This window comes from Diceros bicornis, chromosome 40, assembly GCF_020826845.1.
Source record: "Diceros bicornis minor isolate mBicDic1 chromosome 40, mDicBic1.mat.cur, whole genome shotgun sequence".
NCBI lineage: Eukaryota > Metazoa > Chordata > Mammalia > Perissodactyla > Rhinocerotidae > Diceros > Diceros bicornis.
Genome location: NC_080779.1, coordinates 18,131,945 through 18,151,736, shown reverse-complemented (window position 1 = coordinate 18,151,736; position 19,792 = coordinate 18,131,945).

Here is a 19,792-nt window from a genome sequence, read left to right as displayed (position 1 = left end):
AGTAAACAAAGACCAAACGCACAGCCAAGGACCACGTTTGGCAACACCGTCCCGGGGCTCTGCAGAGTCTGGGATGTGTTGTTACTACAGCCCTGCACAGGCACCCACAGAGTTCACAGTCAATGAGGGAGAGCAGCACAAAGTTCTCAGGTGATCTCACTGGGGTCAGATTGCTAATATTGTGCTGGACTCCTTGAAATCTTATAGAATTAAGGTCTTGGGGCTGTTTTCATTCATTTGTTCATTGGTAGAAATTTCTATATTAAAAAACCACTGACAAGGGAGCTTCTCCTCCCTGCAGTCTTGCTGCTGTTGTTCCTGTCAGGGCTTCTACATGAAGTGTCCCCGAATGTCTCACTCTTTGGTTATGAAGTTAGTAGGACATGTACCCTGAGTGGTGTTCTCATCGGGCTTTCCAGTCATTTCCCAGTGATGATCCCTCTAGGCCCTGACACCCCTGGGGCCAGTAGCATGCAGGCATGGCGGTTTTCTCTTCTAAGTAGAGTCAAGTAATTCCCACGGGAGAGAAATGCGGGAGCCCTCACGTGCCTGGACAAGAGGCTATGGAAGGGGATGGAGTCAAAGATGCTGTGGGTTTTAAAACTGAAGAGGCAGAATCGAGGTAGGAGGCTCTGGATTCTAACAGAACCTACCCCACAGCTTTGTGGAGACGAGTAAATGAAATAATGCAGCCACGCCCCAAATGTGCTTAGAACAGTTGCTGCTCAAGAAACTTTGGGCTTAGCAACGAGAGGGTGGAGCAAAACAGCTGCTTCAAAAGAGAAGGCCCATCGAGGAACTATTTTGCAGAAACCACAGAGGCCATCTGGCCTTGGATTAAGGACTTGATGAGGGTCTGGGGCAACTGCTACTGGGAATGCAAGAAGGAATCCACTGGGAAGAAACCAACAGCTTGGCAGCTGCAAGAGGGAGCCACTTGAGGTTAGAGAATAGCAGTGGAGTGAACACTGACTATTGGCAAGCGATTCTTGGAACTCTAGTGTGGAGTTCCACTCATTAAGTGGAAATAATTATATTACCTAAGTCATAAGATCGTTGTAATAATATTTGTAAACGCCATGTCCTTTGCCTGACATAAGATAAGCACTCAATAAATGGTGGTAGTGGAGATGTTTCGAGGAAGATTTCATGGGGCTCCTTGTAGGGCAGACTCAACTTTGTTGGGCAGGCGTTTTGAGGCGCTCACTTAAACAAGAGCCAGAGGTGGGCACCTGGGCTTCAGAGGGCCAGAGAAGCTACTCTATGTAGGAAAGTAGGGACTTAATTTTCCTGGGTGAAGATGGGAATTCCAGAGGGAGGAAGGTCAGGGATGAGGTCTCAAAAAAGAAAAAAACTTTGGGAAAGAAGAAAATTGTGCAATAGGGGACTTTTTTGGCTTTGGAGTATGTGAGGGTAACTTCTTCCTTGGTCTCCTCAATGGCATCTGTAAAATCTATGCTTCTCATTAACAGTTTTGGAAAAGTGGTCTCTTTGGTTATCTCAAAGAGAGTTTGAGTTCTGTGTTGAGTTAGGCACGCGATTAAAAACAGACGGACCCTATGGACGCAGGGTCCAGAAGAGAGGGAGCTGCTGACATCTGGGATTTATTGTCATGCTACAATCAGAGTGAATACAGAAGAGAGGTCAGTGGCTGGGAACAGGAGACATAGATGAGCGCTAAGAGCGTGCTCAGTGAGATGAGTGAGTGAGAGGACTCAGTGACTGTGCGTTCTTTGAACAAACCCCAAAGGGAACTGTATCAGGAAGAAGAAAGATGGTTTAAACTTCAGAGGAAGCAAGAGGATCGTGGAGGTACAAGTTAAGCCAGTGTAGAGGCTCTTGAGCCAAACAGCAGCAGACAGCACGGTCCACCCCTGTGGTGGAAGTTGCTGCTTGTGCTCGAGAACCTTGGTCTTGGGTCAAGAGTGGATGACCTGAGACTTGGATCAGGAGGCACCACATGTGTGCAGTTTGCACTACTTTTTCTCTTGGTGGTCTTGGAGAGGGGCCAAATTTCTTAAGCTCTCGTGGCGGCTTCATTGTGCTCCAATGACATAAGGTAAGCTGACTCTCATACCTGAAGTACCAACTGGGGGAACACAGACAGTTTAGAAAGGGAGTTACAGAGGTAAGAGGACCTGTCAAGGCCTGTTTATGCGGGCTTACAGTTCAGTACAAAAAGTATTTATTGAGTGCCTACTGTATGCTTAGCACTACACCCTCATTTCCAAATTGGAAACGCAGGACCCCTTTCATCCAATCAACAAACATGTTATAAGTGCCTACTGCATACAGTTTTGGGTTCTACACACTGAAAACTGTCCAAGAGGCCTGGCATGTGACCTTTCTCCTTCACTTTCCCTCCTTGTGTGCCCTTGATATTGAGGCCTATCTATAATTCCCTCAACATTAACTTTACCGCAGAGGCATTTGGTGTAGCCAAAACCAACATGAAACTGCATATACTTCTGTCAGTCTGAGAGGGGAAAATCAAAACGTGATCTTTTGTTATGATTTATTATATTTCTTGGGCCCATGGAGTAGAGAGTCTGGTGGCTGTTTTTTCTTAGCGGTACCATGACTTCGTATCTGAACTACATCCAATAAAGTCGATAGGATGGTTTTAAAATTATATTGTCTTTAACTTTGTTTTATCAAGGAGGCTGTGAAATCCTTGACCCTAGTCTTGTCTTTTCCTTTGGGAGGTGAAGCCTGTGCTCTTTGTAAAAGGCCTTAGATCATTACTGGAGCCACGGACAGAGTTTTCACATGTAAGTTTATTTAAATGACTCTAACCATCCCTTACTGCACAGAGCATTTTTACACTTTTTAAGAGTTGAATTAAGGACTAAAACTATAAATGCTTATACTCCTACACAGTCCCTCCATGAATGGGGACTTTTTTTTTAAAGATTAATATTGTATTTTTATGTCTTAATGTATTGTATGTAGGCAGGCCCACTTACATCATTTTTGTTCTCCAGTTGGTGTTTCTTACTTCCAGGGATACAAAATGGCTGTAGTGATTAATTTTGTGTGTCAACTTGACTGGTCTAAGCGGTGCCAAGATAGCTGGTAAAACATTATTTCTGGGTGTGTCTGTGAAGGTGTCTCTGGAAGAGATTAGCATTTGAATGGGTAGACTGAGTAAAGCAGACCACCCTCACCAGTGCGGGTGGGCATCATCCAATCAACGGAGGGCCTGAATAGAATAAATGGCTAAGGAAGGGCGAATTCGCTCTCTCTGCCTGGGTTGAGACAGCCGTCTTCTCCTGCCCTTGGGCATCGCTGCTCCTCCTTCTAGGGCTTTCGGACTCAGACCAGAACTTACACCATTATCCCCTTCTCAGCCCGCTTTTCAGGGCTGTGGATTCAGACTGAACCACAGCACTGGGCTTCCTGCTTCTCCAACTTGCAGATGGCGGATGGTGAAACTTCTCTGCCTTCATAATTGCGTAAAGCCATTTCGATGATAAATCTCCTCTTCTGCATGTGTATAAACATAGACACACCCCATTGGTTCTGTTTCTCTGGAGGACTCTGTCTAACGCAGCGGCTCCCTCGGGGAAAGGACACCCTCAAAGCTCACCTTTCTCATGGCAGCCTTTTTGTCTGTCCATCGGGAGCCTGGAGAACGGGAGAATCGGCCCTCGAGGAACAGAGTGGAGAAAGGGTCTAGTGCTGAAACAAACACTGATATGGTCACGTGAGGAACAGGTGGTATGCAACGTGCCTGACTCTTAGACTGAGTTTTCTAGAAGCAGGGAGTGAACGTGTGGGCTGGAGCTCCAAATTCCTCTCAGTGAGGTGACCACGGGCCCAAGCTCAGACAGGACGAGCACAGTGAGGCTCAGGGCAGTCCCCGGACTCTGGCCACCAGAAGCCGGAGGACCAGCCTGTGCTCTGCTTGTCATACTGTTTAACCAGGAAGGACCTGCCGGAGCCCACGGCAGGGCTGACAGCACCCCAGGCGGGAAGCAGGGTGGGGCCTGTGGGGCTCCAAAGTCCGGGGACTGAAAACAACCACACGAACCCAGGGCAGGAGCTGCAGCTCGAGTCACCGCGTTTACAGCTCTAAGGTCAGCACAAGGCTCTTGCTCATCTTGCTGTGAAGTGTGTGGCTGGAGACTCGGTGGCCAGGCATGAGTCACAGGTAAGGTGACCAACTGTCAGTTGTGTTTCTGTGTTAAAACATCCTGCCTCTCAGAGAGATAGCAAGTCCACCAGGGGCGAACACCGATGCGGGGCTTGTTTGATGCCTTCTGCCTGCTGTGTGGTTCCAGCAGGATGATAGTTACAGTGCAGAAGCGGCAGCTACGGCCGTCAGATCAGCAAAAATGTTGTGAAAGGCAGTGTGTTAATTTCAGCCCCAAGCTGTGCCTGGACCAAAGTACGTGAAAATCCATCGGCCTGTGTTCCAATCTGGACTCTCGCAGACACGTCACTTTACCTTCTAAGCCTCAGATTCCTCATCTGTAAAATGGCATCCCTGTCTCCTACTGGCAGTGAGCCTGAGGCCTGGTATACAACAAGTGCTCGGCTGCTGTTACAATTTGTCCTTCCTGTGAGGCGCCTTCTAGAATCCCACAGACGTGTCCCATGTGATTGCAAAGGCAGCTTTGTAAATCGCGGCATTCCACGGGAGCCGGGAGCCCTCTAGAACTCCCCTGGGCGGCCTTTTTCAGATGAGGAGATGGAGGTCCCAAGGCTGTGCTCTGCTCAGGGCCACACCACAGGACGTTGGGATGGGCTCTCTAGACTCCCTGTCCAGTGCTCTTTCTACTATATCTGGCTGTCAGTCTCTCATAGGACTTGGAAATACAGTTAAAAAGGAAACCAGAGGGGATTTCTTGTTTTCATCTTTGTTCTTTTGTTGGTTTGGTTCTGTTCCATTTTTGTCTTTTTGTTTTTATTTGTGTGAGTTTGTTTTTTAAATGAGGCTTCCTCATGCAGGCGTAGGATGCAGAGATCTGAGTCTGCAGCTCGATGGTGTAAGAACCATAACCTTCTTTATTTTGTGTGTCAACGAACAGAATCTCTGCTTTTGATCCTTGTTTTCTTGCAGTGGAAGCTTAATCTCAGTGTATCCATTTCGTCACCCATCCCTGGGTTGCATTTGAGCTTGGGCCTGCCAGCATCGTGGTGAGGGATGGGCAGTGACATCCCTCGTCCCACTGGGCCTGAACTCTCGCAGGCCTGGCTTCAGCCTCTCTCTCTGCCCTCAACCTCAGGACCTTGGGAGGAGCCTTCCTCAATATCTCCTGAGCCCTCCCAGACCATCCTTCCACGGAGAGCAGGGAGCCCCCAGAGAAAATCAGCCTGAGGGTCCAAGTACCACGTAGTCCCCTGCATCAGGGTCCCCAGGGAGAGAGAAGACCCACATCATGCCTTTGACCTGGATGTCAGAAGAAAACAGCCGTAGGAAAAAGCATATTCAGTACAACGAAAAACATCTCTACCAGGACAATTCCTCCTCACACAGGCCGCAGGCAGGGTCAGGAAAGCCGCAGGCTGTGCTGTAATTTGTAACCTTGCATGTGGACACAGGCCTAGAAGGTTCCTCAAAGACCCTAACATGTTTCCAGAGAGGGCCCTGAGCCCATTCAAATGTCCACCGAGGAGGACCCTATCACCACACACACTACACCTGACTCCCCTGTATCACAAGTGACAGGTGTAGATGCAGAAAGTTTGGGTGGTGATGGGTAGATAGATGGGTGGGAAAGGGAGAGAGTGAGTGAGAGCAGGAGAGAAGGCTGTTTGGTTCTTTCTCCGTGATATATGTGTACACACTCATAAAGCCCATTATTCAAAACTCCTTCCACGGTTTCAGTTTGCTGTGGACCATTTTCCACCCCCGGTTAAGTTCTTTGAAGGCAGGGAGAGCTGTGTGTATGTGCAAACTTCACTGTGCCTTATCAGTCTTAGACAATCAATAGATACTTAATAAATAAATCAAGGAATGCCTGAGACTCTAAAACTGTCTTACTATTTTCAGGCAGGTGATTTGGCCAAAGAGTATGCATTGTATATGAACCTGGGAACCACAACATTTTAGATTTAAAATAAATTTTTTTTAGAAACTAGTAAATGCCTGGTAAAAAAAACAAAAAAGGGGACAAGCAGTAGAGAAGTGGAAAAATCAAAGCTCTCCCTTTGGAGAGCTCTCCCCAGAGGGGGCCACCGTTAAGACTCAGACTTCATTTCTCAAACAAAAAATTTTTGAATTAAGTTGGCAAAATCAGCAGTGATTCTTTTTTATAACTTAATTTTTTTCTCTTCTAATTTTTAATTTCCTCCCTGTTTTTGTATCTTCTTTGTCATGTTTTTGTAGACTTCAAAATATTTATTGAGTTGAGTTTACAGGGAGTTTTTTTAATGTGAAATTTACATACACTGAAGCACACACATCTTACATGTACCTGAGACGACTTTTGACAAATATCAAGATAAAGAATGCGGCCTCGGTGGACATTTGAATGGGCTCAGGGCCCTCTCTGGTCTCAGAAAGTTCTCCTATTCGTCTTCCCTCTTCAAAGAGCAACCATAGATTAGTTTTTCCTCTTTCACCATAGATTAGTTTTTCCTCTTCTGAAGCTTCGTGTAAACACACGGAGCACACACGTGTTTGTGTAAGCCTTCTTTTGCTCAGCGTAATGCTTTCGGGATCCATTCTTGTTGTTGTGCATAGCCATCGCCTGTTCCTTTTTATTGCTGTGGAGTATTCTGTTTTTTGAAGGTACCACAGTTTGCTTGTCTATTCTCCTATTCGTGAACACCTGCCGTGTCTCCAGTTTTTCCACTCCAGTGACTAGCCGTGAACATTCCTGTATGAGTCTTTATGTGTACATTCCTTTATGAGTCTTTTTCTGAATATATGTTTCCATTTCTCTTGGGAAAATACCTAAGAATGGAATTGCTGAGTCATAGGGAAGATGTTTGTATAGTTTTACAAGAAGAGGCTACATCCTTACTAACATTTGGTGATGTCAGTCTGTTTTAATTTTAGATAGATCTGTAGTGGTGTCTCATTGGGGTTTTAGTTTTCATTTCCCTGATCAGTAATGACCGAGTGTCTTTCCTGGCGCTGTTGGCCATTTGTATATCTTCTTTTGTCAAGTGTCCATTCAACTCTCTTGTCCATTTTAATTGGATCGTCTTTTCATTATTGAGTTGAAAGACTTCTTAAATACCCGGAATAACCATCCTTTTTCAGATGTTTTGCAAATATTTTCTCCCGATATACTTTTGCCTATTTATTTTCTTAATTGTATCTTTTATCAGCAGAAGCTTTTAATTTTGATAGAGACTAATTTATTGATTTTTCTTTTTGTGTTTTTCACTTTCTGAGACCCATTTATCAAACATTTGCCTGTTCCAGGTTATGAAAATATTCTCATATGGTTTTCTCTAAAAGCTTTATGGCTTTACATTTAGATCTGTGATTCATTTCAAATTAATTTTTGTATATAGTGTGAGGAAGGAGTTGAGGTTTTGTTTGTTCCCATATGAACATCCACTTAATACAGTACCATTTTTTAAAAAGACTTTTCCTTCTCTACTGGATTGCTTTGGCACCTTTGTCAGAAACCAAATGGTCGTATATGTGGGGGCCTGTTTCCTGGCTCTCTCTTCAGATCTATCAATTTATTTGTCACTCCTTATGCGAGTACCACACTGCCTTTTACTGTGGTCTTATGATGTTTTCAAGTCAGGTAGTTTGAGCACTCCAAATTTGTTCTTTTGTTTCAAGATTGTTTTAGATATTCTAGGTTCTTTGCATGTCTATATAAAATTTAGAATCAGTTTATAAATTTCTTCAAAAGATTCCTGCTAGTATTGTGATTAGGATTGCAGTGACTCTATAAATCAATTTGTAGAGAACTGACCTCTTCCAACTGAGTCTTCCAATCTGTGAATATGGATATATCTCTTCATGTATTTGGATCTTCTTTAATTTCTCTCAATAATGTTCTGCAGTCGTCAATACAGAGGTCTGCCCAACTCTTGTTAAATTTATTCCTGAGTTTTTTATGCTTTTTAATGATATTATTTATGGAATGGTTTTTCTAGTTTCAGTTTCCAAATTTTTGCTACTAGTGTATAAAAATACTGTTGATATTTTAATATCAACCTTGTATCCTACAACCTCGTTCAACTGATTTATTAGTTCTGATAGTTGTTTTGTAGATTTCTTAGGATTTTCTACATAAACAATCATGTCATGTGTAGGGTTAGTTATAATGTTTTTCCAATATTTATGCTCATATTTCTTTTTCTACATTACTGCAATGGTTAAGACTTCCAGTTCAATGTTGAATGGAATTGGTGGGAGTAGATATCCTTGGCTTGTTCCTGATATTGGGGGGAAGCACTCAATATTTTACCATTAAATATGATGTTAGCTGTAGGTTTTTCATAAATATCTTTTATCAAATTGAGGAAGTTCTCTTCTATTTCTTGTTTTCCAAGAGCTGTTATTATGAATGAGTATTGAATGCTTTTTCTGTATCTATTGAAATGATCATCCAATTTTTCTCCATCATTCTGTTAATGTAGTGAATTACATTGATTGATTTTTCTAATATTAACCCAGCTTTGCATTTCTGGTATGAATTTTACTTAAGCCTGATATATTCTCCTTTTTATACATGGCTAGATTCAACTTGCCAACATTTTGTTAAAAGTTTTTGCACCTGTATTCTTCTTATTTTTTTCTAATTTCTTTGTCAGCTTTTGTATTAAAATTATGCTGGCCTCATAAAGTAAGTTGGGAAGTGTTCTTATCTCCTTTGTTTTCTGAAAGAATTTGTGAAAGATTTGCATTATTTCTCTCTTAAACGCTTGACAGAATTAATGAAACTATCTTGAACAAAGTTTTCTTTGTGTAACCTTTTTTATAATAAATTCAATTTCTTAAATATACAGGGTTTAGATAGGGTTATTCAGATTTCTGTTTTATCATAGCTGAGTTATGGTAAGTTGCATTTTTCAAGGAATTTGTCCATTTCATCTAAGTTGTCAAATTTGTTGACGTAAAGTTTGTACCAGTATTAACTTATTATCCTTTTAGTGTCTGTAGTATTTTCAGTGTTAACCTCTCTTTTATTCTGATATTGATAATTTATGTTCTCTCTCTTTTTCTTGATTAGTCTAGTGATAGTTGATCTTTTCAGAAAACCAACTTTTGGCATTGTTAATTTTCTCTATTCTTTATTTTTACATCATCTATTTCTGTTCTCATATTTATTATTTCTTTTCTTCTACTTACTTTGGGTTTACCTTTCTCTTCTTTCTTTCTTTACTCATTTTTTTAGACTCTTAACATAGAAATTTAGGTCATTGATTTTAAATCTTTGTTCTTTTCTAACGTAAGTATGTGAAACTATAAAGTTCCCTCTAAACACTGCTTTAACTACAGCTCATGACTGTTAATATGTTGTATTTTCATTATCATTCTGTTCAAAAGTTTTTCTAGTTTTCCATGTGATTTCTTCTTTGGGCTGTGGGTTATTTAGAAGCATGTTGATTGATTTCCAAATACCAAGGGTCTTCCTAGATGTCTTACTGTTATTGATTTTTAACTTAATTCCATTGTGGTCAGAGAAAATACTCTGCAGGATTGCAATTCTTTTCAACTCAATGAGACTTATTTTATGGCCTAATATATGGTTTATCTTGATGAAAGCTTCCTATGTATCTGAAAAGAACATATGTTCTGCAGTTGTTGGGCGTAGGGTTCTATAATTATCAATAGGTCAAGGTGGTGATGGTTTTGTACAATCATCTACATCTCTACTGATTTTAGGCCTAGTTTTTTAATCAATGACTGGGAAGGAGAGGTGTTAACATTTCCAACTATGATTGTGGAATTGTGTGCTCCCCCTTTTAACTCTGCCATTTTTGCATCATGAATTTTGAAGCTTTGTTATTAGTTCTATGCACATTTATAATTATAATGTCTTCCTGATGAATTGACACTTATGATCAGGACGTATCCCTCTCTATGTCTAGTATCACTCTTTATCTTGAAGTTAACTTCATCTGATATCAATATCGCAACTCCAGCATTCTTATGCTTAGTGTTTTCATGGTGTTTTTTTCCCATTCATTCTCTCAACATATCTGTTTCTTTCTGTTTAAAATGCATCTCTTACAGAAAGCTTTTTTATCCATTCTGACAATCTTTGCTTTTAATTGGAGTTTTTAGTCCATTAGCATTTAATGTAATTATTGATATATTTGGAGATAGATCTTCCATTTTACTGTTAGTGTTCTGTTTGCAGCCTCTAGTTTCTGCTCTTCTGTTCTTCCTTTCCTGCCTTCTTTTAATATTACTTTAATATATTTCAAAATTACTTCTTAATTTATCTATTGGCTTTTTAACTAAGCTTTTTTGCATTTTTTATTGATTGCCTATAGATTACAATGTTTTTCCTTTATTTTTTACAATCTATGAGAGTTAAGATTGTGTCACTTCACATAAAACATAGAAACCTTACAATCATATAGACCCACTTATGCCCCCAATCATTCTTTACACTATAATTTCCATATGCATTATGTCTACATAACTATAAACCCCACAAGATAACATTATAAATTTTGTTTTAAACAATCATATGCATTTTAAATAAATTAAGAGAAAAGATAGTCTTTTATTCCAGAAATTCATCATTTTCAATGGTATCATTTCTCAGCCTGAAGAACTTCCTTTAGTTTTTCTTATAGTGCAGATCTACTAGTGATGGATTCTTAGTTATCTGAGTTTCCTTTATTTTGCCTTCATTCTTGAAGGATATTTTCACCGTATATAGAATCCTGGGTTGACAATTTGCTTCTTAATGGCACTTTAAAGATGTTGTTTTACTATCTTCTGGCATCTGTTGTTTCTGATGAGAAGTCAGCAGATATTATTCCTCTATTTAATGTAATGTGTCATTTTTATCTGGCTGCTTTCAAACTTTTTTCCTTAATTTTGAATTCAACAGTATAACTATGATCTCCCTAGGTGTGGTTTTCTATATGTTTATTCTGCTTGGGGTTTGATGAGCTTCTTGAATCTAAAATTTTATATCTTTCATCATATTTGGGAATTTTTTTCTGCCTCATTCACTCTGTTCATTTTTTCTCACTCATTTTTTCCTCTCTGTTGTTCAGATTGGATCACTTCATTTGATCCATTTTCAAGTTCATTGACTCTTCCTTATGTCATTCTCATTCTGTTGTTAAGCCTAGAGAGTGATTTTTTTTTTCAGATATTTTATTTTTTAGTGTAGAATTTTTATTTGGTTCTTTTCTTATAGTTCCTGTTTCTCTGATGAGATTTCATAACTTTTGTTCATGGGAATGCCTTTTCCTTTATATGACTGAGCATAGTTAAAATCTGTATCTGCTAATTCCAACATAGGGGTCATCTGTCATTCCCTTCTTCCAACTGTTGACTTTCCTTCAGAATCTACCTGTTTTATTCCCCATCCAGTGTCTTCAGATAGTTGTCCTCCCCACCCCCAGGGTATGCAGTTGTTACATGCACAAAGGTTGGTCTGGTAAGGGTTTACTCTGCCATATCAGAAACGAGGATCTTGACAACTTCATTTCCATTAAATGAGAATTTTAAGGAGAATTTCATTTCCTTAAATGAGAATTTTTCTCATTTGGACACAGATTCTCATTTAGTCAATTATAAATAAAGTAACCAGCTCTGAGTTGGGAAGTTGATGCCTATGAAAGTACTTGTAAACTGTAAAGTGCTTTACAAATGTTAGTCATTATTATTATCTACACGAATACACACACATATGTAAACATACATTTATATAAATATTCTCCCAACTCTCTTACTCACTTATTTTTTCCTTCTGTTGCATTCATTAAGCCACCTTCAATTCTTTGTGGGTGAAAATACCTTTTGATGTTCCTTTTTTTTAGCTCCCAAATGAGATTATAGTTTCATAGTGCTTATGTTATTTTTACATCTGTGGTTCAGAGCATTTAAAATAAAATTCTACAAATTAAAAAAATATATAATACAAAAGGCAACAACTGATAACATCATACCTAAAAAGTTTCACAGACACATCCAATCCCATATTTCCGGACCTCAGCAATTTAGAGTCAATGAAGTACTAAGTCATTTAATGACTTGTGTTCTAGATCAGCTTTAGGATTTGATGTTTCTTTGGGTGCTAAGTAAACTTCTTATCATTGCTTTTGAAGCTATAGTCTTTTCTGGATCATTTTAGCTCCCAAATCTAAAATAAAAGACTCACTCTAAAGAATAAAACAAAGAATCTGCTGGCCATTGATCTTGACACTTATGAGGAAGTTCTTGGTTTTAGTTTAACGTTCTTAGCAAGAAAATTTGTTTATATATTTTATTGAATTAAAGATTCACCCCAAAGAAAATTATGAGCACTTTAAATTTTTAGTCTTTTTAAAGATCTTAGACTAAAGTCTAAACATTGCTCTGTGTGTATGTGTGTGTGTTTTGTGTGTGTGTGTGTTTTCAAACTCTGAAATTTCTTGGGAATCAAATAGTGGCTAATCTGAGGGTAGGAGCCTTGAAAACAGAAAATAAAAATTTTCATCCTGCTTATTTAGCCCCTGGAGTTGCAGGAGAAGGTTGGTTTTGTTGTCTACAAGAGGCCTTGTGTGCATACATATGTGCATTCATACACAGGGAAGAGACGTCAATCTTTTTTGACAATGATGTGCAGCACTTAAAATCTCTATAGTCAGACACAGTGCCTGAAAAACTTAGACCTAACATTACTTTCATTCAGCCAAGATTTTAGTTGGAAATGACAGTTTATAGCCCAGGAGCTTTTTTCCAATGATCTTTAAGGGTTACTAGCAGTGACAATGATGTGAACATCACCAATAGCTGCCACCACCTATTGATCCCATAATATGTGATTATGTGATATCTCCATCCTTACAACAACCCATTTTACAGATGAAAAAACTGACACTCAGTGAGTGTATGACCATTTCTCACAACTGATGGAGCCAAGATTCAGTCCATTTGGCCCTGGAACCCCCTTTTTCCCACTGTACCACAACACTCGCCTTGGGCTGGGATGCCACCTCAGACCACAACCGCAGGATGACAGCCATTTCCTCAAATGGGCCTGAGGATACATCTTTTTTTTTTTTTTTTTTTTTTTGGTTTATTTCTCTGCCTCAGAAGTGGAGAAGGGGCTTGTTTTGCAACTCAGATGTCCTATGTTGTAGCTCCAGGGGCAGGTCTGAAAGAAAAGTGTCGCCACCTGAATGCCTCTTGGGAGAGGAGATTTGATCCAGCTCCCTTCTCTCTAATCTCCACATCTCAGCTGCCGGGTAGAAGCTCCATTCTCAGACCACAGCTATGGCACTGGGGCAAGGGGGAGAAAATATCAAGGAGTGAGAGGTTGGGCCAAGCTTTGAGGTTCTGATGTGAGAGCTAGTTAATCCACGTGGCTGAGATATGTTAACAAGGTACATGGACCCACAAAGTTCCCCAGAAACCTTGATTGTGCTGGAAGGGTCTGACCTGCAGTCCCCTCCAGATATGACTGAAACAGGAGATTCAGTAAACATGGTCACCGAAGAGCTGCTCATTTCTTGGAAGAGGGATTTCCAGAGAGTTCTCAGTGCACATAAATAGCAGGACCATAAAGACAAAGGTAACCATTCAAGGAATGGAGAAGTATATTCTCAAAAATTACACACCAAGCCACAGCTGTGGTTCACAAAGGGGGTTTTATGTTGTTGCTGTTGTTTCAGTTTTGGCCTCAGAAAGGATGCGCTGCCCTGCTGTAAACAGTCTCTCAGCAGTGGGCAGGGGCGTGTCTCACAGTGGCTACAGACATCTAGATCCTGCAATAGACAGAAAGAGACAGAGGAAGGACCCACCCAGGCAGGTCTTGGGGTGCACTCAAAAGAGCCCTGCTTTGAAAGGAGCATTTCTTTTTAGAAGCAAGCACCTGGAAGATGTTTCCAGAGAACTTGTCATGACTCATAATGCAGCTTTTCCCCCCTGCTATCTGCAGCTGGGGTTGCCATGCACCTCTGATGGACCAAGAATCTCAGTCTTGAGCTGGGCTCTCTCAAGGCTGAGCAAACCAATGCGGGGAGCCCTAGTGCTGCCGGGAGCACCTGGAGGAGAAATCCTCAGATCCTATCAGGCCCATCACTGTTGCCTTGTTGGACTCCTGGGTTAATTTCTGCACCCCTGGGTTAATTTCTAATGGTCTACCCCATGAAACCCTGTACTACACACCACACTCTTGGCCGTGCCCTGTTGACAGTCTGCTTATTTCCAGTAATTGCTAATGGGAACCAATCTCAGAAGAGTAAAGTATCGGAAGAGTTCCCTTGGAATGTGGTACAGTAGAACTTCCCCTATCCAATAGGATCCTATCCAGATGACCAGTCCTTATCTCTGGGAAGCTGGATCTCAGAGAACAACGAGATGCGATTTGAGATGACCCTCGCTGTCCTTCTTGGGCAGCCTCTGAACCAGAAAATATGCCTGCAGGGAAAGCCTCACTTGGGGAAGTGAAGAGACTAAAGTTCTTTATTTTGAAAATAGAGAACAACCCCCCTCACAATCCTATGCCCCCTTACTCCCTTCCAATCAGAATATAAGCCCCTCTATGAAAAGGAAGAGTCAGCAAATTTCAGGGACAACTGGGTGATGGTGAAGAAACAGCTGGAGGACAAGCTTTGTCTTATGAGCTGCAGGTCTCTGAACTTTGGAGGCAGCTGTTCCCCCAGTGCAGATTGGGCCTTCCTTACCCATTGAACACCCTCTGTGTATGAGGGCTTGGAGCTCTTTATGGATGGCAGAAGCCAGGGAGGAAGGAGAAAGAAGAGGGAAAGAAAGAATTAACATGTGAGTTGAACATTCTCTGTTGCCAGGCACTTTGGGGAGAGCCAAAAGGATCTGCCTTCCTTTCACCATCTCCAACCTCACATGTACACACCTGCACTCTGGTCCCGTGGCCCCCGTATGATATCTGTCTGACAGCCCACCTCGGATCCGGGTGGTCAGGAACCTGTCACCAATTCATCTGGATAGCTTCCACAGCAGCTTGCGTGGCGCCTGCCATAGAAACTGCAGGGACATGATTGTAAGACCACTTCAAGGCAGCTGATGACAAGGTAGAGGTCTACACCGAAGAGCTGGGTCAAAGGGTGGGTCGGGCTCAGTCTGCCTTGTGTATAGTGATCTTCCTGGGTAGCAGCTGATTCAGGTGGATTCCAAGGAGCATCACAGGTTGGGTCTACTTAGATATCTTGGGCAGTTTCTTCTAGATAAGCAGTACAGGCTGATTTTAAGATTAACTCTTGACTTTCTCAATAAGAAATTTTTAAAGCAATGTTTTGATCAACATTTAGGAGTGTGGAGAGAAGAGTCAAATATCTCTTTAACTAGTGATATAGTGACATGTACATATTTAAAATGATATATGAATTTGGAAAAGTTGCTTTTTTCCATACTCACATTCTTCGGAGCACCAGTACCTTTGTCATCACTAGATCCTTTTTTGATCATGTCGCAGTTTGTTCACAAACAGCTCACTTCAGCCGCGTCATTTAGGATGCAGTGACTCAGAGTCTGAGGAATGCACCCCAAGAAAACCAAGTTGCACAGCCACTGACAAAACACGGGATGATTGAGTTTTTCCTTCATCTCGTGGGTTTGTAGTGGTTATCTGCACTGTGACAACACCTTACAGCGTGGCTTTTAGAAGGATCCTCAAAAGGCTGGATTACCACATGCAACCCTTGGAATTGCCAGACTGTCTGTTACACTTCTTTGTCTGCTATTAGTGACACTGTCATCATCTACAACTAGCGTTGTTTGAGGATGTTGGAACCAATGGTTCTTTCCCAGACAGAACTTTGTGCTTCAAAATAAATTGTCCAAAATCATCGAGCAAATGAATGCCCTGTAATATGAGAAGTTTTATGAGGATTTGACTCTCAAGTGACTTCCTCTCTTCTGCACTGAGTTTAGGAACTAAAGCAAACCTTGCCCTAGGTTTGGGTGTATCTCTAAAGCAGTGTGAGGTGGCTCCATGTGTGCTGACACTGTGAAGGTCATTGTGACAATGGCCAGAGCCTTAGCAAGCCTGGGCCTGAGAAGCCTAGAAGGGCCAGTGAAGCTGGGCTGGTCCAGCTGCCATTCACAGGCAGAGACTCTGCAGGCCCAGGGGACAGAGGGAGGCCCAAGGCTGGAGAGCAGAGGCTCACGAGGCTGAGGCTCAACCCAGGTCTCCTGATTCAAAACCTCTTCCCAGGGCTTGCCCTTCCCCCTAAATATATGTGCCCCAAATTGCCACCAGATCTCGGGAAAGCGCTGGCTTTGTCTGGGATAAACACCAACCCCACAGCACACCCGGTCATTACCAGATTGGCAGTTCTGGTCTAGGCCTTGTGGCTTTCTTGGGGTTTTCTCGGGTGTCTCTCTCCCAAATCTTTCCCCTTTCCTTTGATTATATTCGCATAAACATTCGACTTTGTAGCCCGAATGCATTCTCAAACGTAACTCAGTTTCCCACCTGGATTTCCCTGAGCAGTGTCTGGTCGGGCCGCCTTCGCAGCTGCCGGTGGACTATTGTCCGAAGTCCGTCCGCTTCTGCTCCAGCCTGTCCTGCCGCTCCTTCTCCTTTCTCGGGAAGGTCTATCTGAGGGTCCCGAGGGAGGAGACCCGAGGTTCTTCCCTTGGGCAAACGGGGCTGGATGGATGACATAATCTCTTTAAGTCTTAGAAAAACAACCTTGTGGCTCTTGGCTCTCCCAGGCTCTCATTTGGTTGCCTCAGGGCACCGGGCAGAAGGCCAGAAAGCCCAACCCCAGCCTAGAGATTTGCAGAAAGCGCCAGCGATGGGCTGTCTGCTGCTGCCTGCTTCCCTTTGCCAAGGACTCTGGCCTACAGAACCTTACAGCTTTGAGACAGGCCCCAAGACTCCCCCTCAAGCCTCCCAAAGCCTGCAGTTGCTTGATCACACTCTGCTTCCACTTCCCCTCCTTGTGTGTTTTGCCTGATAACTTGACTTTGCCTTCTGATGTCAGAAAGTGGGTCAGCTGCTGCTCTGGCCTCAGGAAAGGGCAAGTTTCATGGAAGGCTGAATGCCTATTGTTCTGGGTCATTTTAAAGAAAAGTGATATCTTGAAGAAAAATGAAGACCGAAGGGTGCTGAATTTGTAAAACTTAAGGGGAAAGAGCCCAAATGTCCACCAGGGGTGGAATGGATAAACAAATCATGGCACATTCGCACAATGCAACACGATCTACCACCAAAAATGAATGAGCTACAGATGGACACAAAAACGTGGATGAATCTACCAGACATCACGTGTGAAATAAACCAGACAAAAGAGCACATACTATTTAATTCCGTTTATATAAAGTTCTGGAAAAGGCTAAATAGTCTACGAAGGTAGAAGTCAGAGGAGTGATTACTGAGGAGCAGGGGAGGATGGTGGATTGACCGGGAAGGAATACAAGGGAGCTTCTGGAAACGTTCTATATCTCATTGAGGGTGGTGGTCATAAATATTTATGTGTATAAAAATTCATCATGTTCTGCCCTTATGAATTATATACGCACGTTACTGTATGCATGTTGTACCTCAATAAAAACTTAAAAAAAAAAAAGACAAAGGAAATGAGGAGTCAATGGAGGAGAGAAGGAGGCTGGGAGACTCAGACAGTGGAGTGTAAGAGGCCAAGGAAATTCGAGGAACAGCAATTCAATAAAAGGGCAACACTGACTAATGTAGAGAGACTCTTGGATTTGGTGACTGAGAAATTATTTGTCTTGATGGAAAATTTCAATAGGAGAGCTTCAGCATGAAGAAAGAGCAGGGTTAAAGAAGTTCATGGATGATGATGTTGTTTTTGTTGTTTAAGTTTGGGAGGTGACTGAGGAAGTCCACACGCAGAAGAAAAACAGTCACTGGAACAGAAGAGAATAAGCAGAGAGAGAGAGAGAGAGAGAATCGAGTTTGGAGCAAGATCCTAGAAGAAGTAATCCAGAGTTTAGTTGGAAAGAGGAGGATCATTTGGAGACAGGAAGGAAAGAAAAGGTGGTGGCAAGGGGCAGAGCCACTCCACTTGGAGAGTCTGTTTCCTGAGGTGCCAGTAGCCCAGAGTGAGCACATTTTTCTTGTGGGAGGAATGTGGGTGCTTGAGAAAGCTGAATAGATTATGAACAACATTTTATTTTGAAATAATCATAGATTCATATGAAGTTGTAGGATAATGTCTCATGTACCCTTATCTGTAGTTTCCGTCAGTGGTTAACATCTTACCTAACTATAATATAATATCAAAACCAGGAAATTAGTATTGGTGAAATGTGTGTGTGTGTGTGTGTGTGTGTGTGTGTAGTTCTATGCTATTTTATCACAGATGTAGATTCCTGTAACCACCAAAACCATTCCATCACCACAAAGTTCTCCCTCATGCCACCCTTTATATTTACACACACTGCTCCCCTGCCATCACCTGGGTCAATAACACCTAGAAACCATTAGTCTTCTCTCCATCTCTGTAATTTTGTAACTTTAAGAATTTTATATAAATGGAATCTTACCATATGTGACCTTTTGAGATTGGCTTTTTTCACTCAATATAACGTAAGACACATCCAAGCTGTTGCATGTATCAATAATTTGTTCCTTTTGATTGCTGAGTAGTATTCCATGGTATGGGTGTACCAGTTTGTTTAATCATTCCTCTGGTGTAGGACATTTGAGTTGCTTCCAGGTTTGGGTTATTACATGTAAAGCTGCTATGAAGAATCACGTACAAGTTTTTGTGTGCACCTAAGTGTCTATTTCTCTGGAGTATAATTGCTACGTCGTATGGAAAGTGTATGCTTAGTTTGTTAAGAGACTTCCCAACTACTTTCCAGAGTGGCTGTACCATCTTATATTCTCACTAGCAATGTACGAGATCTGGTTTTTTCTTAGCATCTGGACCGGCATTTGATATTGTCACTATTTTTATTTTAGCTGTTCTGATAAGTGTACAGTGATATCTAATGGTGGTCTTAATTTTTTTTTTTTGAGGAAGATTGGCCCTGAGCTAACATCTATTGCCAATCTTCCTCTTTTTCTCTTTTTTCCCCCCAAAGCCCCACTACATGGTTGTATATCCTAGTTGTAGGTCCTGCTAGTTCCTCTATGTGGGATGCTGCCTCAGCATGGCTTGATGAGCAGTGAGTATGTCCGCGCCCAGGATCCGAACCCGCGACCCCTGGGCCGCCAATGTGGAACACACCAACTTAACCGCTGCTCCACGGGCCGACCCTGGTGGTCTTAATTTGCATTTCCCTAATAGCTAGTGATAGTGATGTTGAACATCTTTTCACATGCTTATTTGCCAACCATATATCCTCTTTGGTGAAATGTCTCTCTATATCTTTGACCCAATTTCTAATTGGATTATTTATTATTATTTATTTTTTTCTTGTTGAGACTTGATAGTTATTTATAAATTTTAGATATAAGTCCTTTATTGGGTAGCAAATATTGGAATTATTTGAAAATATTTTCTTCTAATCTATAGCTTGTCTTTTCATCATCTTAACAGGGTATTTCACCAACAAATGTTTTTAATTTTCATAAAGTCCAATTTATCAATCTTCATTTTATGGAACATGTTTTTAGTGTCAAGTCTAGCCTAGCCTTAGGTCCTGAAGATCTTCTTCTAAGTTTTTTTCTAAAAGTTTTATAGTTTTATATTTACATTTAAGTCTGTGATACATTTTGATTTTTTATAATGTAGGAGGTAT